The sequence below is a fragment of the Anneissia japonica genome, unplaced genomic scaffold, assembly GCF_011630105.1.
Source record: "Anneissia japonica isolate Jap-2015-1 unplaced genomic scaffold, ASM1163010v1 scaffold287718_len389476_cov179, whole genome shotgun sequence".
Taxonomy (NCBI): domain Eukaryota; kingdom Metazoa; phylum Echinodermata; class Crinoidea; order Comatulida; family Comatulidae; genus Anneissia; species Anneissia japonica.
In genome coordinates, this window is record NW_022702098.1 from 31924 (window position 1) to 38320 (window position 6397).

Genomic DNA, 6397 nt, shown 5'->3' on the forward strand with positions numbered 1-6397 from the left:
GATAAATATACAAATTTACGTAATCTTTACAGGCTATGATACCCTATACAATCATTTACTTAAGCCTTTTAAAACCAAACGTCTGAGGTGTTTTCCCTGAGACCACCTCTGCTCCGCCCACCAGTGCTCCCATTTCCCCCACTTACCAGCTCAGGGACATCGGACTAATCGGGTGAATCATAATGCTACCACTGAATACAACAGACTATCTGCTAAATGTTATTACAAATAATTAACATATTCAAAGGCATGCAACAGTAGAACAATGACACAAATGCACTCTTTGATCTCCATCTTGAAAGATGTAAGTTCATGATCATGTTGCTACCTCGCTTTAATTTGCATACACAGGGAATTTGTATACAGTACACACTTGGAGTAAGAATAACCATAATGTTTGGGATTATGCAACCTTAGGTCTAAATAAATTATATTAATTTTTTTTCGGAAAGCGACAAGAATCTCGTCTCCGTCCGAAAAACAAAATATATGTTTAGACAAACAATATGTTATTCTCACTCCTTTTGAGCATAATATAAAGCAACGTAAAAACAGGATCATGGGTTATTATCTTTCAAGATGAAGATGGAAGAGTGCCTTTGGTTCCTATTGCTCTACTGCCTGTGCAGTACCTCAGGTAAGCATCGCTTTATATAGCATATTAGGCCTATTTTAAAAAACAACCAAATTAACTGGGGCAGACTATTTACATTTTAATGAAAATTCAGAATGTTTATCCAATTGAGCACTATTTTAATTATGCTTGCTTGAGAATGCTTGAGAATGGCTGAGGCTATCGGCACTTACGCAGTTCAAAAAATAATGCTGTTTTCTATCGGCACTGCCGCTGTGCGAATAAGCTGCTGTTTCTATCGGTACTACAGCAGTGCGAAAAACCTGCTGTTTTCTGTCGGCACAGCCACATTGCGAAAAATCTGTAGTTTTCTATCTGCTCTGCCACAGTTGAAAAGCTGCTGTTTATTTAATTAAAATGGATGATTTGGTAGATAGATGACATTATTATTCTTTTTGTATCTGCCAATAGCCACTGCCCTTGTGGCTCTGAAGACGTTTCTTAACTAATGTGTTACAAATCAAACAGTTGAATACAAGTACAAACTGGTAATTCACAATTTTTTAGGAGGAATTTCCCGGCATACACAGTGTATAGTTATGTTACTTACGTCAGACCTGTACAAACTTGTCAATATTTTTGAGTCGTTTCTTTGGAAAAGTAATACAATTTTGTAGTTAAAAAGGCATTTCAATCGTATTCGAAAAATAATTCCGATATTGCTCGAATAGACCACTAGAATTGATCTTCAAAGTGGGAGCAAGAAAGAAAAACAATTGAAGATAGTAAAACAAATTCAAAAAATACCAAATCTTGTCACTTTTTCTTTAGCAAAAGATAAAGAAATACTTCGTGAGACAGACAACGTGACTAAGTACAATAATTTTCATTCTTTAAATTTGCTCGGTAGAATTAACACATTCTCCTTCGCGTCTCCCTACGTTTTCTTTCTTTTTTTCTTTCTTTTTTAAGTGGTTAATGTTTGTATTAATCTATACATTTTGTTCTGTAAATATGTTTTTTTTTTGTATAAGAATGTACCATCAAATTAATGTGTGCCGCCGATTTTAAAGCGATCCAAATAAAATCTGTATCTGTAATCTCACTGCTTTTCTCCATGGTTCCATTAGTGGTTTAGCAGACTGAGGTAAAATTTCAAATGAGGTTTTTAGTTGAAAAAATAGAACCAACAAATTCTATCTGTCCCTTTTTTTGCAGTTGGTGTGATGTGTCATACACTATAATACAGTACAGTAATATACTGATGTAAAATAATTTTCTATGTTTAAAAAGTGGGTAAAAATAACAAAATAAGAAAATATTGAGCCTGAAATCGGCAAAAAATAGGAACACGGAAAAATATACTGGCTTTATTTGCAAAATAGCAAGAGTAGACTTAACAAGCCGAAGGCCCGGTTAGGTGACGCACTAAATAAAAATGTCAGGCAATTATTTTGCACCTCATCACTTTGATACGCCGTTGGTTACAATCCGGGGATGTGAATTTCTAATCCGATGATCGACGTACTTGCTTGCGTTTGTTTCTTTTTTTTTTTTTAATCCTATTCTGTAATGACTACATGACTAAAGCTCATCCTGCCATATCTCAGAGCCACGATGGGAAAAGCAAGACTATCTGCTTTGGCACTACTTAGTTTTGAGCGTGATGAAGCAGACAACATTGCTAACTTTGATCATGTTATTAACTTATTTGCTGATGCAAAAACACAAATTTCACCACAAACGTGATGTTAGTAAGTAACACTCGAACTATAGCAAAGCGAATGCAATATAGAGACTCCTAACCATTGCGTGCTATATGAGCCGACCCTGTGTAGATCAGTGCATAATTGTAGTTAATAGATTCAGTGGTTGAAAGCGAAAATTGTTCATGCATATCGCAGTAATTTTGCGTTTAACCTAGCTGAGTTAATTTAAACGTTTTATAAAACGCAAATTGGTTTATATAATTAAATCAACTGTCCAATAATTCTGTAAATGGCCCTCACATCAACACCCTACTCCGGACCGTCACCAAAATTTAATAATTTCTTCATTGGGTTATACCTAATACTCCCTGTTATTTTCAATTATGTCTGTGCAGCCATATTTTAGATATTTCACACAAAACATAACCACACGAAAATACCAAACCGTGTCACACACGCACACAAACACTTACACGACTGAAAACATGTATCTCCTAGCGGAGACGAACGCATGAACGGACGGACAGACGAACAAACAGATGAATAAATAATAAGTACTATATAATTATTTTATTGCAGTATTATACTATATTAACCTCCTAATTGGCAAAAAGTGTCGACCAACTTCGTAATTTCTGATTTTTTTTTTTATTGTGAAGATGTTCCATGTAGATGGGGTGTGCGTTTGAGATATATGGATTCTGTAAAGAGCACCGATAAATCAGAATGCATTTGTATGCAATTAAGTCATTGTAAACATTGAATTAAAATAAAGAAATATAAATTTTATTGAAACAGGTGAATTTTCTTTTATTGATAAGCTGATATTGAACTGAAAATTTTAATTGATCTAAGCCTATTCGGCAAAGTAAATAGTCTACCTCCGAGTTTTCAAATTAATTTTGTTCACTGGATAGTTAGCCATTTGTTGTTTTTGTATTTTTCCCACGATGCTAACACAGATAAGTCGCTGAGAAACACACGTTCCGATTTAAATTAATTCGTTGATGAAACAAACAAATTTTAATTTAATTTGTTCCCGATGGTCATATCGATTCAATATTTTATTAATATAAAAATAAAAATAAATTTCAAACTTGATATAGCGCAAAATGCTGGGCGCCTCTAAGCGCCTAACAATATAAAAAATTGAGATTTTAATAAATAAAAGAGATATTCAAGTTAAACAGTTTAATGAGTTACGAATTGCGTTCCGAAGAACTGCTGCTGACCATAAAAAAAAAAAGTGCGTTGTCCGTAGTATTTTGTTGAAGGCCGTGATGGTATAGGCCTGAAAAGAACCTCTGATGACTGTTAGTGCCCCTCCAACCCCCGGTTTGAAACATTCTGAATCCACCCTTGATCACACTGCACAATAATTCCTCACAAGGAGTAAAGTGTTCAGCAAAGACCTTTGAAACATTATCTACAAAGACGTCCTTTAGAAAAATAATGACATGGTAACCATAACATCCACAACGATTGCCTCACCAACTTACCCATTCAACAATGTACATCATCGCCAGCTTTTCCCACTCATTCAATACCGTGCAGAGCACGGGTACGTTATAATGTCATTGCTTTGCTACTGCTACTATTTCATTAATAAATTGATCATTTCAAAATAATTGTTATCAATATATTATTTACAGATGCAACAGGTAGCAATATTTCCTTGCCAACAATACCAGGTAAAATAATAATTTAAATATTATTTATTGTATTTACCCCAAAACCGTGTGTTTGTGTCTTGACCAGAAGTTTCATAACCAGAATGGAAATCCACACCACCATCCATCCAAACCACCTTCAACAATAATATGTATCAATTCATTACGTAATTCTAAAAGTAAAGAAAGTGGCGTCTTATACCTGTTAAGATCGTCGCTAAAAGTTTCCTAAAAATCTTTAATTGTCGGCATCTGATCGAAATGAGATCAATATTACATCGATAAATATAGTTTATTATTTATTCATACTCATAAAATTTTAATGAAGTTTATCTGAAAATCACACTTCGCCGACCACACGGTGTCACATAAAAAAATTAACCTCAGTTATGCCATCTAAAAACATGCACATTTGTTTATTCATAATTTCAAGGTATTTGTACATTGCCAACTGTCTGTTTGCAATGGGAGTGATGTACAATGTCGTAGGGACTGCCAGCAACGTGGGCGTGGGCGCCGTGATGTATCTGGACTGAACAAATTATCTGATACGATTCCGAATGCTATTGGACCTGTGATACTTAAGCAACCAGACGACAATTTAGACGCATGATTTATTCATTTGAACACTATTTAATAATTTTATTAGTAATAATTATTAATCGTAGTTTAGAATTGATGTGAAATTACATTAATAGGCATATATTTCTATTTGTATATCTAATTTCTTGGGCGGATTCAAGGGGGTGGCGTTGATGCTATCGCAAACTCTTTTCCCTCTCCACAAATAATATTAAAATATTTTTCCATTTATTTGATTCTATTGTAAAAATAATTTAAATCATATTTAAAAGTCAATAAACCTGCTCACCTCCGTTGACAAAATTTTGCATCCACATACTCAGAATTGTAAGTTAGGGTGATGTATTAAGTACCTCAATATTCCGGACACAAGAGGCCTATTTATACTTAACCATTTTATAATAAATAGACTAAAAAAAAATTGTTGCCAGTTTGCTTAGGCGAAGTAATCAGTTGGTTAGCTTAATTAACGCCCATCATTTAACCAATTTCTAGATTCCATTTCAAGAGGAATATTTCCAGGAATTTTTACAACATTGTTGCTTGCTGATAGTCTTGTGGTTTTGGCTGTAGTGAGTGCTCTTTGGATCAAGAGCCGAGCAAACTACGAGAATTTGTACAAAAAACTAGAAACAAACGTGGAAGACTTGTGAACTTAGGCTTTCAACGAATACTTCCAAACTCCTAAACATCAGGAAACTTCATGATTTTGCTTGCTTGTTTTTAGTGTGTAGGTTATGGAATTTGAAATCTTATTATTTGGATATAAGTTATTTAAATAATATTGGTTTGAATTTAATTTCAATTGTTTTGTTTTTGTTTTTTTTCATTTGTTTTAGTTCACTGATGCTTTAAAGCATTTATGTTTTTGCACATTGTGGTTTTGAAATTACAGAATACATCTGTCAAACACATTAACGATCTTGATAATGCTGCGCATTATTCATAACGTGTCATTCATAAAAGAGCACCTGCTTGTTTGTAATGTAGTCTATGAAAATCATAGGTTTATAAATATTATTACCAAATTAAAGTATTTCAAATTATCATTACTTTAGGCCTACTGCAATTTAATAGTGTTTCAATTTATTTGCTCTGAAGATGAATTTATTCATTCTTTATTTGATGTTTGCTCAAAGACATGGTATAATTTCATTAATATTAATTAATACTATTTCAAAGTCTGTTAGAATTAATTGGTTTGAAGCTAATTTTATTCTTTTTCCTCAATTTTTAAAAGAGTACTTACATTTTTGCAGTATATAACCTATGAAATTCATAGGATATTATTACTGAATTAAGAAACTTGGAATTCTTTTTATTTTAGGCCTACTGTTTACTAGTGTTTTGATTTATTCACTCTCAAGATGATTTTTATTCTTTATTTTGTGGTTTGCTCAAATACATGATATCATGGTTTCTTTAATATTATTTGATACTATTTTAGACTTACAATAGCGGCGCTACGGGCGCGGGGAAGTTAGAAGATTCCTCTAATATATTATTTTAAAACTTAAGACTCGAGATACAAAAAAAACACCATCAAATTACATTTTTACAGGAAATTAATGTCTTTCACGATTGTCTTGGCACAGACGCCATTCTTAGGTCAAGGTGCCCTGTATAAGCATTTTCCCTACCCCAATTTTCTCATTGGGGGACAACCTTTCCAAACCCGCCCCCCCCCCCCCCCCGACAGCTCGGCCTACGGCCCTTTGGAAGGCGCTACGCGACAAAGTACCACTCTTGCCTGTATATCAGGCGAGTTACCCTGCCGTCGGAAATCCTAGCGCCAACCTGCTTTTATTTGAAATATATAAAAATTAAATAATAGTCTAAAGGTAATTTCGATTGCGTTTTTT

General features: G+C 33.8%; 1 long non-coding RNA gene across 1 annotated transcript; it reads right to left on the reverse strand.

Moving 5' to 3' along the window:
• Window positions 1-1537: 1537 nt before the first annotated feature.
• Window positions 1538-4090, reverse strand: LOC117103777. The gene is made up of 2 exons (XR_004444657.1): window positions 4012-4090; window positions 1538-1662 (listed from the first exon to the last, which is right to left on the reverse strand). It is a non-coding gene; the product is annotated as an uncharacterized LOC117103777 (long non-coding RNA).
• Between the last annotated feature and the right edge of the window lie 2307 nt (window positions 4091-6397).